Source organism: Pinus tabuliformis, chromosome J, assembly GCF_031772625.1.
Source record: "Pinus tabuliformis cultivar Carrire ecotype Pingquan chromosome J, CPIR1, whole genome shotgun sequence".
Classification (NCBI taxonomy): Eukaryota; Viridiplantae; Streptophyta; class Pinopsida; order Pinales; family Pinaceae; genus Pinus; species Pinus tabuliformis.
The window spans coordinates 299,373,335-299,396,789 of NC_142295.1; positions in this window are offsets into that span (position 1 = coordinate 299,373,335).

Here is a 23,455-nt window from a genome sequence, read left to right on the forward strand (position 1 = left end):
GACTATAGATATTGAAAGTGCGAGTGCACTGGCTGACTTTGAAGTAATAGAAATTATGGATGATAGTAAACCCTTCCCTACGCTTGTTGGAATTGATTGGGATACTAATATGAACAGGGTAATCAACTTGAAGAAGTGAAAGATGATCTTTGAAAAGAAATCGCTCCGCGTAATAGTGCACCTAGATCCTGCTGAAGGATCACACAATAATGAACCAGTCCATGATTATGAGAGCGATGATGATCTAGACTGTATTATAAGATAATAGCATGAGACCAAGATTGGGTGAATCCCACAGTGGATGGATGAATTACATGGGATTGCGAGATTTCTTGCACCTTGGACTCTGATGAAGAATTAGAGTGCTGGAAGCATTGGTTACATGTAGTAACCACACTAAGCTATAACATGATGATCTATTCGTTATGCTGTGTGTCATCAGAGGTAAGAAATCTGCCCACTTATTATTGCCTGAATTATGTGGATATATTTTTGGATGCATTTGAGAGGGAGGTACCGGAGAAGTAGCGCTTCCAATCTTTGGACTTGGCACTACGCGCTACGCCTGCAAGGTGGTGGGATACGCAGAAGGGTAGATTTGATGATTGGCATGAATGTATGAGGATTATGATAATGCACTTTGGGAAGTTGAAGGTACGACTGAAAAAAAAATATGATGGGCAGGATGATCCGCATGTGCACTTGGCCAAATGGGCTCAAGCTTATGGAGAGAAGCCCCAACCTGAATGGGTGCACTTGTTTTGTCACACCCTAGATGTCATCCCAATGAACTGGTACTTAGAAACGGAGCTTCGCCATGGTACAGGTGAATGGGATATTCTGCACGAGGGATTCATAATGACATTCAACTTTGAAGACGGGTTTGATTGTATTGACGAGGCACTACAAGAAGTAAAAGCAACAATCTTTAGGATACCGCAAGATCCTTTGGACCTGATTCTGCCTGATTGGGCTACTCAGCAGAGTCACGCACTAGAATGCCATAACATAACCATTGAAGAAGAAGATAAGGATTCGTGAAAGGTTAACATCCCTAAAACAAAAGGTCACCATGAGGTTGAAGGACCGCAGATTGAGAATCCTAACATAACCACCCCACTGAAAACAAAACAGGTAAATATTGCTATGAAGGCAAATCCCAAATTTGTGAAGATTGGATATTACTCGGATGATGTAACGGTGGATAAAATCACTAAATTTCTCTGCGAATACCAGGATTTGTTCCCTACCAAGTTTATGGATCTAAATAGGATAATCAAGGACCTGTGTTTTATGAAGATCATGTTGAAGCCCGACATGATGCCGGATAAGCAAAGACCTTACCATCTCAATCCAAAGTATAAGGAGAAGGTCCTCTTAGAGCTAGACAATATGCTCATGGCAAGCATAATTGAGCCCATGGAAGAATCTGATTAAGTGAGCCCAATGGTGGTATAGGAGAAGAAGCAGAAGGATGAAATAAGGATATGCGTAGATCTCAGGGAGTTGAATGGCGCTTGTGTACATGATCCTTTCTTGACTCCATTCACTGATGAAGTATTGAACAATGTAGGTGGACAAGAAGCATATTCCTTCACTGATGGGTTCTCGGCTACCATCAGATCAAAATCGTGTCGGAGGATATGAGAAAGACAACCTTCGTGACTGAGTGGGGTTGTTTTCAGTACACTGTAATGCCATTTGGATTGAAGAATGTGCCTACTATTTTCTCACACATAGTTTCTGCGGCATTCAAGGAATTTATTCATAAGTTCCTATAAGTGACTTTGATGATTGGACTGTGCTTGGGCTGGTAAAGTACCATGTCACCAATTTACACCTGATTCTAGATACTTGTGAAAGATACCAAATCGTGTTCAATCTGAAGAAGTGCATGTTTTGTGGTCCTTTTGGGACCTCGCTGGGTCATGTGGTTTGTATATAGGGACTGATGGTCATTTGGAAGATATCATACACTTCCTACCGATAGGAACTACCCCAGAAGGATACACTGTCCATCAAAAGGACTTATTGGTACGCGCAACAAAAATTTCTGTCATTGTTGGGCATCTGTACAAAATGGGGTCTAATGAGATATTGTGATGGTATGTACCGGAGTTTGAAAGGAGCAGTATCCTCGCAGACTCTCATGGGGCACTGCGGGAGGGAATTATGTAGCGAGAGCGACTGCACAAAAGATTCTATGCACAGGGTTGTGGTGGACAACCCTCCATTAGGATTCGAAAGTGTATTGTAAAGCGTGTGATGTGTGTCAAAGGATTGGCAAACCATTATGTAGGGATGAGCTACCTTTAAATCCACAGATGACATTACAACCATTTGAGAAATGGGCGATAGATTTTGTGGGACCATCCAACGCCAAGGAAAGATAGAAGCAAGGTACATTGTCACTATGACAGAGTATTTGACTCAATGGGCAGAGGCACAACCGGTAAAGGATTGCACAGGCGCGATTGTTGCAAAGTTCCTCTTTGAGTATGTACTGATGAGATTTGGGTGTCCAAAGATCTTGATGAGTGATCACTATACGCACTTTCTGAATGAAATGACCAGTGCGGTAACAGAGGAATTTCATGTATATCACCAAAAGAGCACGCCTTATCACCCGCAGGCTAACGAGATGGTGGAAGCATTCAATAAAGTGATAGAGAATGTGCTAAAAAAGGTTTGCAATGCTCAGTGAAGTGATTTGGACCTACACATACCTGGAGTACTATGGACCTATTGGACGACGTGTAAGAAATTGATTGACAAACACCCTTTAGGATTTTATATGGTTTTAAGCAAAGATGCCCATGGAATACATTGTGCCTAGTCTATGCATAGCGGCACTTAAGAGTACGATGGATTGTGTAGCCCTAGAAGAGAGGCTCATGCAGCTACCTGAGCTTGAGGAAGAAAGATTTCTAGCTGGATTTCACCAACAGGTCCAAAAGCAGCGTGAAAAAGCATGGTGTGATCGTCACATTAAGCTGCGCACCTTTAAGGTAAATGACCTACTTCTTTTATATGACAACAAGTTTGATAAATTTCCAGGGAAATTTATAATGCACTCATTATGGCCCTATATCATTAAAGAGATTACCGATGGAGGAGCAGTGCAGCTGGTCAAATTGAATCGAGATCCCTTCCTAGGAAAGGTGAATGACAGTTGCTTGAAGCCATACACCAGTGGTTTGGCCATGTGACTATAAGAATGTAGCACAATCTTGGCACTCTAGGTAGCTGAAAGGAGGCGCGGGACTATAAACTAGACTGCTCGGGTTGGGGAGTTGTGCCATTGGAAGATTGCGCAAAGCAAGGAAGTGTCATAGGGTTTGCGATAGCATGAAGGGAGATGTGCTACCCAGGGAGAAATTATGCAAGTCAATCGAAAAGTGATCGTTAAAGTCACTGTTCATGATTTGACAGTAGAAATGTGGCCAAATGGAGCGGGCGACCAGCATTTAAGATAGAATTTATGGATTGAATCCTTGAAAATCTGCTACCAATCTGAAATTAATGAATTGAATTTGGGGGGAATGGTTGGATTTCAATTCAAAATGCCCTATAAGTTACAAGTGGTTGTCGAGTGAAAAACACTTAGCATTTTGAGAATTGAGTTGTTGATCTCTCAGGCGCACATGAATCGCTAGCACTATGAACTTCTAATAGCCAGTTCAATATTTGAGACATTGTCGAAGGAGACCTAGGAGTTCTTGCAGAACATCATGTTGGCACCCACAAAAGATATAGATACCGAAGCAAAGGAGTCGGTGCTGGAAATTGAGATGGAGGCAGAAGTAGCTACTCCAAAGGTTGCCGAAGTATTAGCCGAAGTCCCCAAATCACCAAGGACTCTGAGACCAAGATGACCCCAACCAAGGAGAGCGCAAAGGATAAAATGGGCAAGTAGCCTGCAATACCGATGTGTGCATCGCCTAAAAGACGCGCACCAAAGCCTACCACACAGGAGAAGGGCAAAGCCATCAATTTGGAGCCAGAGGAGGAAGAAATCAAAGACATCCCAATGGATGATGAGGATGTGGGAGTAGATGTGGAGGAAGTTGAGGCCCAGGTTGTTGACCTTATCACTCGGCTACTTGAGTATGTCCCTCCATAGAAGGGAAAGGCCAAGGTGCTAAAGGATATCGATGAGAGCAAGACCCCCTTGTAAACCCCTCTACTGCCAGATGAGATTGTTTTTGAGGGATCGCACTTGGCATGGGTTTTGCTATTAAAAATTGAGGACTGGGACTTGGCTGATCATGAGAAGTTCCCACACCTCGAAACCAAGCAATTGATGCACCACATCATCAATACAACCACCAGAATGACCGTATTAGATCCACGAAGATGGCTTAGAGGAGTAGACAAGGCAAGGTTGCTCAACCTGCTTTGGGTGTCACACTACAACCACACCTCGGTTACAGTATTGGTCATCAAATAGTTCTTATGCTTGGTGCATGATGGATGTCTGTGGCTAGAGGAGCCAATACCCATCACTGATAGATTGATCCATAGGATCATGTGGTTGCCTTACATTGGCGAAAACCCAGCCATGATATTTTACAAAAAATATGGTGAGCAGGCCCTCGCAGAGGCCATAAAGGAGAAGTTTAGGCTGGTAAAGAAGTCGCGCGTATATGCCATATCCAACATCTGCAACCCTACTGTAAAGGTAGCTACATATATTTTAGCAAGGAAGGTGATGAGGAAGTGTCGCGCCAACGAGGTGTTGGCACCTGTCATCGTGCTAGCAACCCAGTGCGCCGAAGGAGTCTAGTTCAACTAGTCAGACTATCTTCGTAGAGAGTTCCTAGAAAACTGTCGCAAAGCACAGGAGCTCAACATGATGTTCCGCTACGCGTGGATCTTACTGTCAATTGTGATGGTAGCATGGGAGCTGCTAGAGGAGAGCCAATTCCCTTTGGTTGCGCTAGACCTACCAGAAGTAGTCAAGTACACCTTGCTGTGGGTGACCAAGGATGCACAACGAATCAAGGACAGTAAGATATTCTGGATCTTTATGGAGATGAACATCCGCAAGGCCATCAATCACTAACCGTGGTTGTTTCCTACAATGTTTTCCAACCTGCAGAGCTACGCAGAGTTCAAAGCATATTTTCACCATGTTTCCATCAGGGTGTGGAAGGACCCTGCACAGAAGTGGTATGACTTGCCTTACATGGCAACAGATGATGCCATTTATGCAATAATTGATCAATGGCTGGCATAGTGGCACACCACAGTAGACTCGGTGGTGGGAGGGAGCAATTCCGTAGTGTAGAGAAAGAAGGAGGAGGCCAAGCTAAAGATGATGTAGCTGGCCGAAAAGAGAAAGAAGGAGGTCACTGACAAGGCCCAGGTGGAGCGCGATGCCACTCAACAAACAACGAAGCAAAAACGTGCAACATAGCGGGGCTATGAAAAAGGCCTGAGATCACCTTCACCTGAGACAAAGGAAGATATGGACGAGTAGACAGAAGAGCATGGCACAGACCCACAAGCTATGTCTGCCTACATCAAGCATCCAAGGGAGTAGGAGAAAGGAGGATCCACGAAGAAATCAAAGGCTACTAAAACATCGCTGGAACCAATCACCCACACTGAGGATGATTTGCATGACATCAGCGACACAGTGTCGGATGTCACCGCGGAGGCCCTACAACAGTTTGAACAACAACAAAAACTAGTATTGGGGGCTATCTAGACAGGTCTATAAGAGCCGCAGACCCATCCGTCACAGGCTGGCATGGTGTCTACCAGCCTTGCTATCGACACTTCAGAAGCTGCCGAGATGTTGCATGCGAAGGCCTCCAACACGATAGTGCTACCTAATGGAGCACTAACCATAGAGAACGAATCTGACAGGCCACTCTTAGCACCCTAAAGGGAGTAGGGTTGAATCTGGCAGCACTCCCTAGTGAAGCGATCCACCTCTTGTAGGATGGAGTGATTGCAGAGCTGAAGGCCCCTGAGAACCATGCCCTCCAGGTGATTAGTGAACAACGAATTAATAATGAGTATATGGCACTGCAGCGAGACTCTGCCATCGCCGCTGTGACTGAGGCAACCAACTAGAACAAGTGTATAATGCAGGTCATCGAGGAGGCATGCCAAATGATCCCAGATTTGGCCATTCCAAAGGAAGAACTAGTCAAGGTGTGTGTTCACAAGCTAGCCATGGGGGTGCACGATGGTCATCAAGAAATGGTGATAGTTCAATTGGAGTTGAACATGTAGATCACAACATTATAGTTGAAGGCCCAGCCTTCAACTCCACCAGAAGTAAAGAAGCAATGGGTGATTGTTGTCATAGAAACAGTAGGAGTGGTTGACAGTGCAATATCAGACTGCACACAACACTTTGAGTAGTCGATCGAGGTCCTGACAAGCTTGTAGGAGGACCCTAATGTACAACGACTAGAGACAGAAATGTGTGAACTATAGCAGCATTATGATGAATTCAAAGTCACAGCGCAAACTATCGTGCTCAAAAAGAGATTGGAAAAGCTAAAGAAGGCCAAGTAGCTGAAGGAACAGGTGGATGCAGTGCTACACAAGGAATCAGTGTTGAAGGCACAACTGAAGCCCTGGCTAGATGAGGCTTACACGGTGAAAACCTTTATTGAATGAAATATTGTGACTCTGCAAGCAACTTATGAAATGCTTCAGGCGAACAGTTCAGGAGTAGTGACCGAACAAATGGTTGAAGATGCAAAGCAGGCAGCCACACAGTGCACTACTAAGGTTGCAGTCATACGAGTTGAGCTGGGAGGTCTTCACACTAAGATCTTTGTGCCTGCATAGTGTCTCGAGGGTGAGTCATGATGTTTGTGTTGGGGGCTTGTTGGGAATGAGAACCCCCAGGGATAGTATTGGGGCTAAAAGCCCATGTTTTGAGTTGAATTCTGTAATAAAGTTGTAAAGTCTCTGCATTTTCTGGTCGTGGAGCGCGAAGGTGTCATAAGTCATAAAGGGTTGTCCACCCTTAATTTTGTAAAGTAAATCCAGTTGTAAAGATCTACCCATGGTCTACAAACCATGGGATTGTATAAAAATAGCTAAGTAAGCTTCGAGTAGTAAAAAAATAAGTCATGAGTTGTAGTAAGAAGTCTTGAGTGATAAGGAGAGATGTCTAGGTTTCGGGTTATAGCATAGGTAGAGGCTCTGCAACTGAGTGCGCAGAGGCCTAGGGTAGAAGTCCACAGCTGACTGCAAGGACCCCTGCAACTGTTTGCGAAAGGTGGATAGAGTCTATAATTGTCTGAAGATATCCATAAAGAGAAGTATTCTACAAATTCTATGTCTTTGTTTCCTATTAATGCATCTTGTGTATGAATTTCATTCATAATACTTATGTGATGCACGAATGTATGTAATTATGTTAGATAATTGAATGCAATTAAGGATATCTATTTACATGAGGCTAACTGTGATTGTTTAATAAGATAAGTAAGACACTTAAGCTAGTTTGGGAATCTGTTCTATACACTGCTTTAGCAGCGCAAAAGTACTTGAACCACAGGTCAAGGCTGCATGAAGTTAGTTATACCCTTTCGTAGAGGTATCAAAGGGATGAATAAGGGGCTAGGCAGATAGATCCCTAGAACTTAACGACCTACGTGAACACAAGAATAGAAGGAATAAACCACATAACGACCATCTCAGGGTGCGGAAAATTGGTTTTAGTATCCCCCCATATTGCTTTGGGTGAGACTTCGATCTGCGCTCCACGGGCTGATGCCGAAAGGGCCAGTAGTGTATGGATTTGTTTGGCTAACTAACGCTAAACCTGGGTCAAGCCCCACCAAGCCAACACCCTAGTATAAGCTAGTCATGTTGTTGATAGAGTTGTGATTGGTTTTGATTGTTGAATCTCATGTATGAAATCTAGGGTTTGTATGAAATCCTAGTAGGAAGTCTAACATATGAATTCCGAAATTTATTAGATGCACTTTTATACTGGTCTCTAGGGTTTTCTATATTTTATAAAAGAGTGTGTGATATCTTTTGAAGAAATATTGAAGCCCTAGATATAATGAGATTGATATCTTGAGTTGTTTATGTGATTTAGGTTTCGTAACAAAACCTAGGCAAGAAGTTGAACTATAGAAGTAAAGTCTCTTTCTAGTTGTGTTTATAAATTCTAATGCTTCCATTATTTTATGATTTTGATGAGGTTAAATTCATGCTTCTATAGATTTGGTTTTACTTTCTATCTAAATTGTGCAGGTACATAATTTTCAAGATTGTGAAGATGTTCGTAAGTAAAGTTGATATCATAAACATGATGAAGAAAGTTATATGGATGATGATGCTCATGATAACTCTGATGAGAAGGATGGAAGCCATGAAATATTCTTCGATTTCATAGAAAATAAGTTGATCTCCCTAGGTTAATAGGGAGATTTGGTATATTCCTTGTATAGGAATGATTAGATCCTCCTTGGTTAAGAGTGAGTGATGGATATGGTCCTCTACTTCATATGTCATTCCCTAGACTAGGACTAACAACCATAAGTCTTGCTGAAGGCCATGAGTGAGAGAAGGACATGTCACTCTTTTCTTCATGGAAACAAGTCCCTGGTTAAAAGGGAGGGCATATTATATTCATGATGGACACCTTGTAAGAACAAAATTTTTGAATGAATTTTGAGGAGATGCTAAGTTAAGAAGAGTAGGACCTGTTCAAGAAATATGTTGTTGCATAAGTAAGAAAGGAAGATTTATCATTAAGGAGTCTTCTTTCAATATTTGTTTGGAAGTCCTACTATGATAAATTGAGAAGCAACATTAGTTGTCTAGAAGACTCCGGAGGTTTGTGTTTACTTATGTACACTTGAAAGATTGTTTTGATTGGGGTTGTGTTTGTATAGGTAAATCTCTCAGAAGTTTTGATAACATGTTTTACAGGTGTTTTTTTATCGATGAATTTGGTAGGGAGATATTTTTTGTTATCGATCTATTTGATTGGGATGGATTTTATATTGATTGTAAAAATTGGATTTGTTGAGGCTTTGCAATTGAAACATTTCCTGAGAGGACATCAGGCAAACACTATGTGTTGACGTCTAGATCCCGAAGTAGGGAGAGTGGCATCGGTCATAGAGCTCTAACCTCGAATACACAGCTAGATCCCTAGGTTGGTGGTTAAAAACTAAGCCTGATGGTAACTAGAGAGACTGAAATCTTTAGTCAATCTTAGTCCCACTCGGATAGATTTCCCTAGTCAGGAATCTAGTTTGTGGCATTGTGGTGCCTAAAATTTTCATAGTTCACATAATTGTAGATCTTCCTAGTACTTATATATGATGAATACCTCCCTAGTTAAGGAGTGTTGAAAATGTAACTAGGTTAGGTCTTCATAATTGTATTTGAGGCATAATAAAATGTACTTATGAAAAAGAATGAAAATTATTATTATTATTATTATGAATTATTAAAGCATAGATTGCATGCTTGGGTCATCATGTTTTAGGTCAAAGTCCCCATTAAAGATGTTAGGATATTCCGACACATAGGAAATAGTTAAGTACAACTTGGTCTAGTATAGAGTTAGGTATAGAGTTAGGTAAAGTGTGTTTCTTTACCTTGTACATTTTGTAACTTACAATCCGATGGTCATGATATGTAGTGACCCGACGGTTCATTCTCTCCTCGGTATTACCGACACTTGATCCATGGCTTGACACCCGATTGGTCCATGATTTCTACTTAAAGCACATGGAGGGTCATTTGTAGGGTAATCCGTGCATGAGAGAAGCATATGTAAATTTTCATTCTTTTATTAATAAATTGCCTGAAGTGGCCGCGTTGGCTCAGGCCGCGGACTATTTCCCTCTTTGAGGGTTTTAACCACGTCAAAAATACTGGTGTATTGATCTGCAATCTGGTTGTGAGCAATGTCCTTTGGTGTTCTGTCTGAGGAACTTACCCTATAAATTCTTACATGGTATCTGAGCTATTTGAGGGCCGCGTCCGTTGGTGATCCAAATCTGAAGCCGGTAGAACTGCATCCGACTGACGTTTCCTAGATCTACTATTTCTGACTGCTTTCGGGCCGATAGGACTGCTCTGTTGTGTTGGGAGCATCTGTTTCAGTGAGGAACCCCTTTCGTTTCACGCGAAAAGGTTTCCGGTAGCCCTAGCTGCATCATTTTTAAGATCTGGCGGTATACAGTGTTTATTTGCAGTTTATAGTTATTTTCTCTCTGTTTATTTCGGTTTCGGTTTATTTAGCCTTTTTTATTACCAGATCTATACCTTTCATTTCTGCGTATGCTCTTTTCCCTACGACTCTGTGTGATCTGGGCAAATCAGAAACAGAAAGGAAGGATTTTTCTCATATGTATGCTCTTTTCCCTGCGCCTTAGTGTGATCTCGGAAAATCAGAAACATTGAGGAAAATATTTAGCTTCCGGCTAAAGCTAACTTTGAGCCGCAAGGTTCATTTTTGAAAATATTTAGTTTTTCGGCTAAAGCTAACTTTGAGCCGCAAGGTTCGTTTTTTTTTTATACCCGTGTTGGGTTTTGTGTTTTTTGTTTTGTAGGGAAAAAGAGCCTTCTCAAAGAAAGCACGCAACCCAAAGCATCAACCCCCCCCTCTCTCTCTCTCTCAAATTTTTTGTATAGCTCAATTGGTTCAAAGCTATTGTAAGAGAGTAGAGGTCTTGGGTTCAAGTCTCCATTTTTTGGGGGTGGATTTTTTCATTTCCGCACATTCCTGCACTTCGTCGGCGACTTCATCAACTTTTTTCAAAAAGCCATAACTTCTTCATCCAGAAGCCGTTTTCTTTAAACCAGCCTAATTTTTCAAGATCTATCCATTGGAACACTTATTTTCAGCATCTTTAGCTTCACTTTCCGTTGAAATGGAAAGTCAATACCAAGTTACCCTTGACAGCACCAACTACTTCCAATGGTTGCCCTACATTGAGGATTTACTTAGAAGTAAAGGTCTCTACAGAATAGCCTCAGGCCAAGAAAAGAAACCAAAGGATGAAGATAAGGCTGCTAAATGAGAAAATAGGCAAGATCAAGCACGTGGATTGATAGGGATGTCTATTTCTCCAGATATTAGATTCCATATTGCAGAACTTGATACTCCTGATGAAGCAATGAAACAAATCAATAAATTTTTTGGGATTAAAAATGAACTTAGAGCCCATCAACTTGAAAATGAGTTGCTTACATTGGACCCTAATAATTTTTCTTACATTGAAGATTTCTTGTCCAAGTTCAAGACCCTTAGATATCTCTTGGAAGGTGTTAAAGTTAAGAAAGAAGATAGTAACCTTATCTATTCCATTCTTAATAAGTTGGGACCAGCCTACTCTGTGTTTGTTTCCACCTTCCATTCTACAAGAGAAGCCTTCATTTCTCAAGGAACAGACTACAAGTCCCCTTCCTTTGACTCTTTTTGTGATTCTTTAATAAGAGAACAAGAAAAACTCTTACACCTTGGTCTTCTTAATCTTGGAAACTCTTCCAAGAAAGCGTTAGCCGCCCAGCACCAACCAAATTCAAAGAATCCTAAGAAGTCATATCCTAAAAAGAATGGTCCTAAACCAAACAAGGGTCCTAAGATATCTCAGCCTCAAAATGAAAAATCATTTCAACAAAATGATAAGACAAATAAAAACAAATGGAAGAAGACTGATGGACATTGCAACTTTTGTAATTGAGATGGCCACTTATAATCCAAATGCTTTAATAAGATGGAAGCCTTGGAAACAACGATGAAGAAACATAACATCCATTTGGAGAATTCTTCAACTTCAACTTCATCTTCAGGAATGGCACTTTCTGCATGTGGTTGTCAATCATCTAGCTCTGGTTATGCATTAAATGTATCTTCTTCTTCTCATTCTCATGAGTGGCTCATTGATTCTGGAGCTTCTTATCACATGGCCAAAAACAAAGCCATGTTTTCTTCTTTAAATGATTGTAACACAAAAAATATATATGTTGGTGATGATAGATCTCTTAGTGTTGTAGGGACTGGAACTGTTCATCTAGACAATGGTCAGTTTAATGATGTATTATGTGTTCCATCCTTATCCTGCAACCTTCTATCTGTATATCAGATAACTCATTCAAGTGAAGGTAAAATCGTTGAATTTTCACCTCATGATGTTGTAATCAAGGACCTAAGAGATCCTAAACAGATTTTAGCTACTGGCATTGCTGATGATTCTACAAGGTTATATAAGTTTCACAACTTTGGGTCATCAAATCTTCCATCAGTATTTGTTGCTCATAACGATGAAGTGAGCAAACTTTGGCATGAGCGATTTGCTCACTTAAACTATTGCTCCCTTCAGCATCTATGTAAAGAAAATATGGTGACAGGTCTTCCTATGGTATCTTGCAGAGATGGTGTTTGTGCCGGATGTGTACTCGGAAAACATCATCGGGATAGTTTTGAAAAACGTGCCTCTTGGCATGCCTCAGCCCCTTTACAACTTGTGCATAGTGATTTATGTGGTCCACTTCCAGGTGTTTCATTCTCTGGCTCCAAGTACTTCTTAACTTTCATTGATGATTTCTCCAGACGCACTTGGGTATACTTCTTAAAACTCAAGAGTGAAGTATTTAACACATTTTTGGCCTTCAAGTCCTTTGTTGAAAAACAATCTGGACATCAAATTCTTAATCTAAGATCTGATAATGGTGGAGAATATGTTAAAAACACATTCATCAAATTTTGCACTGAAAATGGAATTCAAATGCAACATATTGTTCCATATACTCCACAACAAAATGGTGTAGCTGAAAGGAAGAATCACACCTTAAAGAAAATGGCTAATTGTATGCTACAATCTAAAGGACTTGGTCTTAGTTTTTGGGCAGAAGCAATTAACTTTGCAAATTACATAATAAATCCCACTCCTACTAAGGCTTTAAAGAATATCACTCCAGAAGAAGCATGGAGCTCAATCAAACCAGATGTAAGTCACTTTCGTGTTTTTGGAAGTGAAGCGTGGGCCCATATTCCTGATGAAAAGCATAAAGCTTTAGAACCTAAGAGTGAAAAATGTACTTTTTTTGGATATTCTGAAGATGTCAAAGGCTATAGAATTATTCCGTTTAAGTCCAAAAATGTTATCATTAGAAGAGATGTAAAATTTGATGAAAATATATTGGCCTGTGAGCCTAGTCCGACGGGCATGCCACCTCTCCCTATCTCTTCTACTTTTGAAAAAATTTCTTCTTCAGATGATGAAAGTGAGTATGAAAATCCTCCCCCACCATCTCAGGATCCTCCTTCATCTCCTTAGATTCCAAAATGGGTTCGTGCTACTCGAGATGCAGCAGGTGATCTTGCCGGTGATCCTACAGATCAGCGACACACAAGTTCTCAGTTTGAGAGAGCCTCTTCTTTACCGGTTCAAGCTCTAGTAAATTATGATCCTGACACCTTTGCAAAAGCTTCAGGCCATCCAGATTGGGAAGCAGCTATGAATGAAGAATATCATTCATTATTGGCAAATGATACATGGGATCTTGTTCCTATACCAAAGGGATGAAAACTTGTTAGATGCAAATGGGTTTACAGAACCAAGTATGGACCAGATGGGAAAGTTGATAAACATAAAGCTCGTCTTGTTGCTAAAGGTTTTTCACAGGTTGAAGGCATTGACTACACTGAAACCTTCTCCCTTGTTGCCAAAATGAACTCTATCCGCCTTGTTCTTTCCCTTGCTGCCTCGTTCAAATGGGAAGTCCATCAGATGGATGTTAAATCTGCCTTCTTGCATGGGGACTTGCATGAAGAAATCTACATGGAACAACCCATTGGCTTCATAAAAACAGACTCCAGCCTTGTATAATGGCTTAAGAAATCCCTTTATGGTCTCAAGCAAGCTCCTCGAGCTTGGTATGCCAAAATGGATAGCTTTCTTTTAGAATCTGGCTTTTCTAGGTGTCATTCTGACAATACTGTCTACACCAAGAAAGTGAGCAAGTCTCTTATCATTCTTGTCCTTTATGTTGATGATCTTATCCTTACTGGTAGTGATCTCAACCTTATAAACCATGTGAAGTCCAACCTTAAAAAGAAATTTGAAATGACAAACTTAGGAAACTTACATTATTTTCTCTGTCTTCAAGTCTTACAATCCAAGGAGGGTATTTCCCTTTCCCAGTCCAAGTATACCTGTGATATTCTATGCCATTTTCACATGGAAGACTGTAAGCCAGCCCCTCCTCCCTTCCACTCTGGAGTCAAACTTTCAGTCACTTGTACTTCTCCTGAAGTTGATGCTACCTTATACCGTCAACTTGTAGGAAAACTTCTGTATCTAAACCATACTCGACCTGACCTTTCCTTTGCCGTTGGCCTTGTTGCTTAGTTTATGCAAAACCCACGTGAAATTCATTGGAAAGCAGCTAAAAGAATACTTCGTTATGTTCGAGGTACAGTTCAGTTTGGGATTCATTACAGTGCCAAAGCATCTCCTCTATTGGTTGGTTTCACTGATTCCGATTGGGCTGGTGACCCTGATGATCGGAAGTCTACTGTAGGTTATGTGTTCACTCTTGGTTCAGGACCTATTACATGGGCTTGCAAGAAACAAGGTGCCATTTCTCTTTCTTCAGCGGAAGCAGAGTATCGTGGTGCCGTAGAAGCTAGTAAGGAAGCCTTGTGGCTTTGTCAGATCCTGTCAGAGTTTGTCTTTCAGCAGCAGCATCCGACTACACTTTGGTGTGATAATCAAAGTGCCATTCAGCTATGCAAAGATCCAGTCCAACATCAGCACAGCAAACACATTGAACTGCACATGCACTTCATCAAAAAGCTCATCCATGACCATGTTCTTGAAGTGCAATATTGTTCAACAGACGATCAAGTTGCAGACATCTTTACAAAGGCTCTCACAGAGGCGAAGTTCACTAAACTTCAATTTATGGTTGGAGTTCAGGAAGTTGTCACTAAGGGGGGATAGGCTCTAGTGCCTCCTTCCTTCTCCTATTGTGTCATATTTGTAAATCCTTCAATCCTATCCCAAGTTGTTCTTAAGGGGGGATGTTAGGATATTCCGACACATAGGAAATAGTTAAGTACAACTTGGTCTAGTATAGAGTTAGGTAAAGTGTGTTTCTTTACCTTGTACATTTTGTAACTTACAATCCGACGGTCACGATATGTAGTGATTCGACGGTTCATTCTCTCCTCGGTATTACCAACACTTGATCCGTGGCTTGACACCCGATTGGTCCATGATTTCTATTTAAAGCGCATGGAGGGTCATTTGTAGGGTAATCCGTGCATGAGAGAAACATATGTAAATTTTCATTCTTTTATTAATAAATTGCCTGAAGTGGCCGCGTTGGCTCAGGTTGTGGACTGTTTCCCTCTTTCAGGGTTTTAACCACGTCAAAAATACTGGTGTATTGATCTCCGATCTGGTTGTGAGCGGTGTCCTTTGGTGTTCTGTTTGAGGAACTTACCCTGTAAATTCCTACAAAAGACTCTCTTACAATTTATTCTGAGTCAATAGAGTCATCGTTCATTTAAAAAGACCCTTCTTTGGATTTTGAATCATGTAAAAATAATTATTGTTGAGTCAAAATTGAATTATATCACCTCCACACCAAGTCAGCCTCAAGAAAGGTAATTTGACCTCACCAGAAGCCTATATATTGAAGCAGTTCAATTCATTTGAAGGAAAATCACTCACACAAGTTTGATCTCCTAGAAGAAGCCGTGAAAAAGTGCAAAGTTGTAGTGGAAGAAGTAGAATTGAAGGATCAAATATTTTGGGTTATCTCTCTCTCTCAAACGTGTGATTTTTCTAGGCTCCAACATCAAGGTCGAAGTTCTGTTACGAAAACAAGTTGTGTTACAACATCAAGGTCGAAGTATGGAATCAATGTCAAAGTACGAAATCAAGGTAGAATTATGACATCAATGTCAAAGTATGACATCAAGGTTGAATTACAACATCAAGGTAAAAGTACAACATCAAGGTAAAAGTGTTGCTCCAAAGCAGAGGTGTTGCTTCAAGGTCGAAGAGCTAAGTGCTTCAAGGTCAAAGTTGTTTCATTAAGATCAAAGTTTATAGGTCAAAGATACTATTGCATTGAAGTGTTGCTGCTACTATTTCTGCATCTAGGTCAAAGATAATACTGGAAAGTGATCATCTGCTAAAAAAGGAAAGGGTTGTCTTGGTGTGGAGGAAGTTTGTTTCTATGTCAAGAGTCTTGGATTATCTCACAAAAACTAATGAAGGAAGAGTTGTTGATTGGGTTTTCCCCAAGATTGGGGTTTTTCCCCAGCTAACCACCTAAATTTGGTGTCCTTGATATTCATGCTATTGTTTTGGTAATTGCTTGGTGAATTAATATAATAGAAGAACATAAGAAAGTTAATAAGAACACAAGAATCTCACAAGTAATTTCAAGTATAAGAAAATATTTATGCCTTTCCAATGTTCTAACAGATGATACCATAATCATTAGAGAAATTTTGAGGTCTAAAATGGTCCTCGTAAGGAATATTATAAATAATAGTGGAAATAATAAAATAAGATTAGATTACATCATCATATCTTTTAGGGAAAAAAATTGTTTTTTCAACTCATATTTTCAACTTATATCCCTATGGTTTTACTCAAATTTTGAGCATGAGCACTCATTAGATGTGGAATTTAATTCCCCATCCAAGGAGTACCCAATTTGTATACTTTCGATGGGCCCTGCTGCATGAACAATGAGAAATACATGAAAAACTCGATTGCAATCACATTCTTTCATGTTTTCTTATTTTTCGTGTAGCAGGGTCCATTGAAAGTATGCAACAATGGTAATCCTTGGATGGGGAGTTAAATTATGCATCTAGTGAGTGCTCTCACTTTAAAATTGAGTAAAACCATATGGATATAAGTTGACAATACAAGTTGAAAAATTAGTTTTTTTATTTTTTTATTTTTTAAGCTTTTTACTTTTTTACTCCAAAAATGGTGAATCGTCCCCCATTGTTGAAATCATCTTGAATCCCATTGGTTCTTATAAATTTTATTTTAGTTATACATTTTTATTTGGAGGCCCATTTTAGACCTCAAAATTTCTCCAATGTGGTATACCATTGCACAAAAGAAATAGTTGGCAATAAATGTGGTTGATTATCAGATCATGATTGGTTTCTTGTAGAAACTTGGCATAGACATGATATTATGCAGATGTGTATTGGAACATGAGCAATATGTGATACTTTATGAGGCACATGCAAGCATCACGAGAGGACACTATGTGGGTAAGGAAATGATATAAAAGTTATTGTGCACAAGACTAAGGTGGCATACCTTACACAGCGAAGCAAAAGAATTTCGTAGAACCTGCGATGTATGTCCATGAGTGGGGAAACCATCTAAGATAGATGAGATGTACTTGGTACCATATATCACCCTATATCCATTTGATAAATTAGCGTTTGACTGTGTCGGCATTATTAACCCACTAGCGAGAAGGGCTGGCATAAAATACATCATCACCATTGTTGACTATTTGAGTTGCTAGGAAAAAGCCATGCTAGTAAAGAACTACAACACATATAAAACTATGTGATTTCTATTTGATGACATAGTGAATAGGTTTGGTTATCCCTAGATCTAAACGAGTGACCAAGGCACTCATTTTCTAAATAAGACCATTATACCATTAGCATAGGATTTTCATATTTACCATCAAAAGAGCACTCCATATCATCCCTAAGCCAATGGTACCGTGGAGGCATTTAACAAGACCTTGGAAACTATGCTCACTAAGGTATGTAATGTTTAATGTGACAATTGGAATTTGAGAATACCAATGGTCTTGTGGGAATAGAGGAACACATGCAATAAATTGAAAAGTAAGATGCCTTCTCCATTGGTATATGGAAAGGAAGCAGTGATGCCCATGGAGTTTATAGTACCGATTATGTGCATTGTAGTGGCAATGAAGTTGGCGTAACTTGGCATAGTAGAGAAAAGGTTGCAAGAGTTCTTGCAGCTAGCGGAAGACCATGCAATAGATAGGTTTCATCAAGATGCATAGAAGGCTAGAGAGAAAGCATGGCATCACAGGACGATTAAACAAAAGATGTTTCAACATGGTAACTTTGTGTTTCTCTATGAAAACAAATTTTTAAAGAAATCAAGAAAACTTCATATGAATTGGTTGGGACCATATGTGATCAAGAAAGTGACCAATGTAGGAGTTGTGTAGTTAAAAAACCTAGATGACATAATAAAAGAAGAATTTGTTAATGGGATCTAGTTGAAGTTGTATATGGACAACTAAGCTACTGAGCACCATTCATAAAAGGAAAAAAATAATCTCACCTTTGTACATAAATAAATTATTTCATACATTGTGAAATTTTATGAATTTGGGGATGGTTGTTAGAGTAATTATGTAGCAATTAATAGTTTGTTACGGGTAGTAGAATTTTTCGGTTTGTTGTAGACTAAGGACACTGCATGATGTGAAGGAACACTACAGACTAGGGGGGTTCGACACTGTTTGAATGTAGGGGTGTCCAATGTGCAGTTTTGGGGTCATTTACAATCAACAATGGGTGAAATCTAGATGAATGATGATAAGGTTAGAAAGAAGTTAGAGGGAAATTTTTCGATGGACAGCTCATGAGAACAAGTGCCAGAGTTAAGTGATAAGATATGTTCGCCATTACCAAGGAGGTGATGTAATCATTGATGAAACCATCACCATTAGGGCATAATCTTGATTAGGACTGTTATCACAAAATCAGACCCCTGATAGGCTGTTGATCAGGAAGACTTTGAGTAACTATTTCAAACCAACTTTTGGCTGAGGCTTAGCCTCCCCAACCTGAGAGGGCTCTCTCACAAGATTAAAGATTTTTGATAATGAATTAGATGGATAACTCTATGAAACAAGTGAAGAAATATGAATGGTTGAACATGATCAGTAAGCATCCATTGGGCTTATGGAGTCAAGAAATGCTTCAGTTTGACAATAAAATTAGCTTTACATGGAAGTCAGGGCATCTAGAATTCAACATATGAAGGGTGCATAAGTAGCATAAATGAAAACACAGTCTACAAATGTATGAAGGAAGTTATAGCATAACCAATGAATTCTAATTATCATACATTCATACTACTGCAAATAAGGAGATAAGGACAAACATAAACAACCAAACATTGCACCATTGAACTCTTTCTAAATCCTGAGAAGTAAAGCCAAAGTCTGCATTCATAAAAACATAATCTTCTACAATGGCACAATATGAGTCTTTCTCTGAAAATTTCCAACCCTTTGTACATTAAATATTATTCTATATATAGAGCTCTTTACATAACTTAGATTCCTCCTCAAGCATGAGGGGAATTCGAATTCATCCTACTATGACACCTATTGATACTTAAAACTAACTATTAAATGCAAAGGACACCTAACTAGCAGTCCTAGAGACCTAATACAACGAGGAGTGTAACTCCTTATCATGATTACAACAACCTTATCTAAGAATTTAAAGCATTATTTTACAACTTTCAACCTCAAGAAGTCGAATTTGATGAAGCCTGCCACGTGGTCATCTGACTGCTGAAGACAAACCCTAGAAATTAGGGAACGTGTTTCCCTATTTTTAGGCTTAGGATCCCTGAATGGCACATGGGACAGAGCCTTTATCTCCTCATCCATGACACATGTTTCGAAACTGAAGGAATTTTTTGCATTCCATGATTTCTAGAACAAAAACGTCTCTTTTTTTTTTAAAATACTTCACTGTCTAGAATCTATCCTTGAAAAACACATGTCAAACAGAAAAAATCCGTTCTCTGAATTTTGGGTTTCAAAGAAATCTTATTATCTCCCAAATGAAAACACTTATGAAGAAAGTGAGATAAGTTGTAGTATCTAGAGAGTTGATGAAGAGAAACCTCCTTCATAATTCTAAAATTCCTTTTCATGTGACCAGAAACTGATCTTGAAAAATACTGCTAAAACCAGAAGACCAAGCTTGACTTTCAGCAGTTTCGTAGTGCAGGTTTAACCATAAATTCCTCTCACCTCAGAATGGATTTGGAGAAACTGAAAGAGGTTTTTGTATTTTGGTATGTTAGGAAGAAAATCCTCTTTTATTTTTCAAAATTGAGTTCTCAGCTGCTCAGGACCCCTTCTGGAAGTTGTCTAGTAAACACAGAAAGAAGAGTTTTTTATGCTGAAATAGGTTTTTTCAGGGATTTCGTAGCACACTACGAAAACTCCTAGTTCAGTGATTTCATAGCTAGTTTCAAAATATTTCCAACATGATGTGAGATATGACTTATAAACACCTAGCAAGGCTTCTAGGACATGGAATGAGGCTGTCAAACTTTATTTGGAAAAGAGATATGACCTTAAAAGACTTCTAACCTTATGACCTAACCCTTAAAGCATGAAATGACCTAGAGACCCTTTAACACCATGACTAGAAGAAGGGTTTTTAAATGAGAATGACAATAATTGTGATGAGATGAGTCAAAACTTATAAGACTATGACTAGAAAGAAGGAAACTTTCCAAAGCATAGAGACAAAGATTTTAGGGTGATAACAGTGGCTCCACTAGGGGTAGTGTGTCCTTGTGGTATACTAAAAACTTGTAGCTCCAGTGCCACTATCCATCCTCTAGAATAAAAATCTGAACCTCTGCCCAATTTTCTCCTCAAGCCTTTAATGATTTTTGAATGAAGAATTCAAACTGCACCTACTGAAACAGATGCTCAGTCAACCTACCCTGAGCTTATTTTCACATTCCTACCTACCCTATCAGCTACAATCTCCACTTGTAGCTCAAGGAACATGAAACTTCCAATGAATCCAATCATCGATCTGATCTGACACTTGAATCTCTTGACTGTGCTTGAAGCAAAAATGAACCAGATACTGAAATAACCAAGGCAGCATGAGGTGTAACTGTTCTTCAAGATGAACATATAACTGGAAGCCTGAACAGTAAATCTTTTCCATGTATTCAGCTATAGGGTCAAAAAACACATGGTTAGTTTGATGATTCTCAAAACTTTCTGGTTGTGCAAACTGATCTTCAATAACAGTGTATTCTTCCTCAATCACGAAAGAGAAAGGAAGCAACACCCTCTCCTTGTGTTCTACCACATAAGTATGATCATGATCATGAAGACTATATGATTGAATTTGACCTTGTAAACCTTCAATGTCCTTCTCAATGTCCTTAGCAACTTCATCCAAAAATTTCATCTTATCTTCTGTCTTGCACTCAAATGATTTTAGATAAGAAGACAAGGAAAAAGAAAAATTTTCATCTATTTCTTCATTAATATGATCATCATTCCATTGTTTAAAACCTTGAATTGAAGGAGAGTTTGCCACCAACTCTAATCTATCTATCCATTCCTCCAAAAACATAAACCAAAAATCTTCAAATGACTTAATAGATTTGGCAGGAAAGCTTTCAATCCACTGTTTACATTTCCCTTGAAATGAATCATAGAACAACATAATGGAAACATCCTCATGTTTGACTCTAAGAAGCTCAGTAAAATCATAGAAATCTGATATATGCTTCAAAGTTAAACTCAAATATTCTCGATTGAATTTTGGACCATTCCCTAGAAAATATGTATCCTTGGGAAAATGATTTGGGAAACCATGAATTCCTAAAAAATTTATGCATGCATGCCTTGAAATAAGAGTGATAGCATCTAAGTTCTTCATAACTCCAGTGGAGTCACCATGAATCTATGAATTTCGAATTCTTCAACAATGGAGTCGCCAAGGTAGTTTTGTAACCTCGAAAGATTTCTGAGCTCCTGCTACCCTTAGAAGTTCAACTTCTTGATTTTGGGAATGATTAATCTTCAAACTCCTGGCAGACGCACCAAAATGTTATCACAAAATCAGACCCCTAATAGGCTGCTGATCAGGAAGACTTTGAGTAACTATTTCAAACCAACTTTTGGCTGAGGCTTAGCCTCCCCAACCTGAGATGGCTCTCTCACAAGATTAAAGATTTTTGATAATGAATTAGATGGCTAACTCTATGAAACAAGTGAAGAAATATGAATGGTTTAACATGATCACTAAGCATCCATTGGGCTTATGGAGTCAATAAATGCTTCAGTTTGACAATAAAATTAGCTTTACATGGAAGTCAGGGCATCTAGAATTCAACATATGAAGGGTACATCAGTAGCATAAAGGAAAACACAGTCTACAAATGTATGAAGGAAGTTAGAGAATAACCAATGAATTATAAGTATCATACATTCATACTACTACAAATAAGGAGATAAGGACAAAAATAAACCAGCCACATTGCACCATTGAACTCTTTCTGAATCCTGAGAAGTAAAGCCAAAGTCTACATTCATAAAAACATATTTTTCTACAATGGCACAATATGAGTCTTTCTCTAAAAATTTCTAACCCTTTGTACATTACATCTTCTTCTATATATAGAGCACTTTACATAAATTATATTCCTCCTCAAGCATGAGGGGAATTCGAATTCATCCTACTATGACACCTATTAATACTTAAAACTAACTATTAAATGCAAATGACACCTAACTAGCAGTCCTAGAGACCTAATACAACTAGGAGTGTAACTCCTTATCATGATTACAACAACCTTATCTAAGAATTTAAAGCATTCCTTGACAAATTTAAACCTCAAGAATTCGAATTTGATGAAGCCTCCCGCATGGTCATTTGACTGCTAAAGACAAACCCTAGAAATTAGGGAACATGTTCCCTTGTTTTTAGGTTTAGGATCCCTGAAAATGGCACGTGGGACAAAGCCTTTATCTCTTCATCCATGACACATTTTTCAAAACTGAAGGATTTTTTTGTATTCCATGATGTTTAGAACAAAAAGGTCTCTTGGTGTTTTAAAATACTTCTCCAGATGTCCATAATCTATCCTTGAAAAACACGTGTCAAACAGGAAAATTCCGTTCTCTGAATTTTGGGTTTCAAAGAAATCTTATTATCTCCCAACTAAAAAAACTTATGAAGAAAGTGAGATAGGTCATTTTATCTGGAGAGTTGATGAAGAGAAACCTCCTTCATAATTCCAAAATACCTTTTCATGTGAGCAGAAACTGATCTTGAAAAAAATTGCTAAAACCAGAAGACCAAGCTTGACTTTTAGTAGTTTCGTAGCGCAAGTTTAACCATAAATTCCTCCCACCTCATAATGGATTTGAAGAAACTGAAAGAGGTTTTTGTATTTTGGTATGTTAGGAAGAAAATCCTCTTTAATTTTTCAAAATTGAGTTCTCAACTGCTCTGAACCCCTTCTGGAAGTTGACTAGTAAACGCAGAAAGCAGAGTTTTTTATGCTGAAACAGGCTTTTTCAGGGATTTCGTAGCATGCTACGAAAACTCCTAGTACAGTGATTTTGTAGCTAGTTTCAAAATATTTCCAACATGATGTGAAATATGACTTCTAAACAC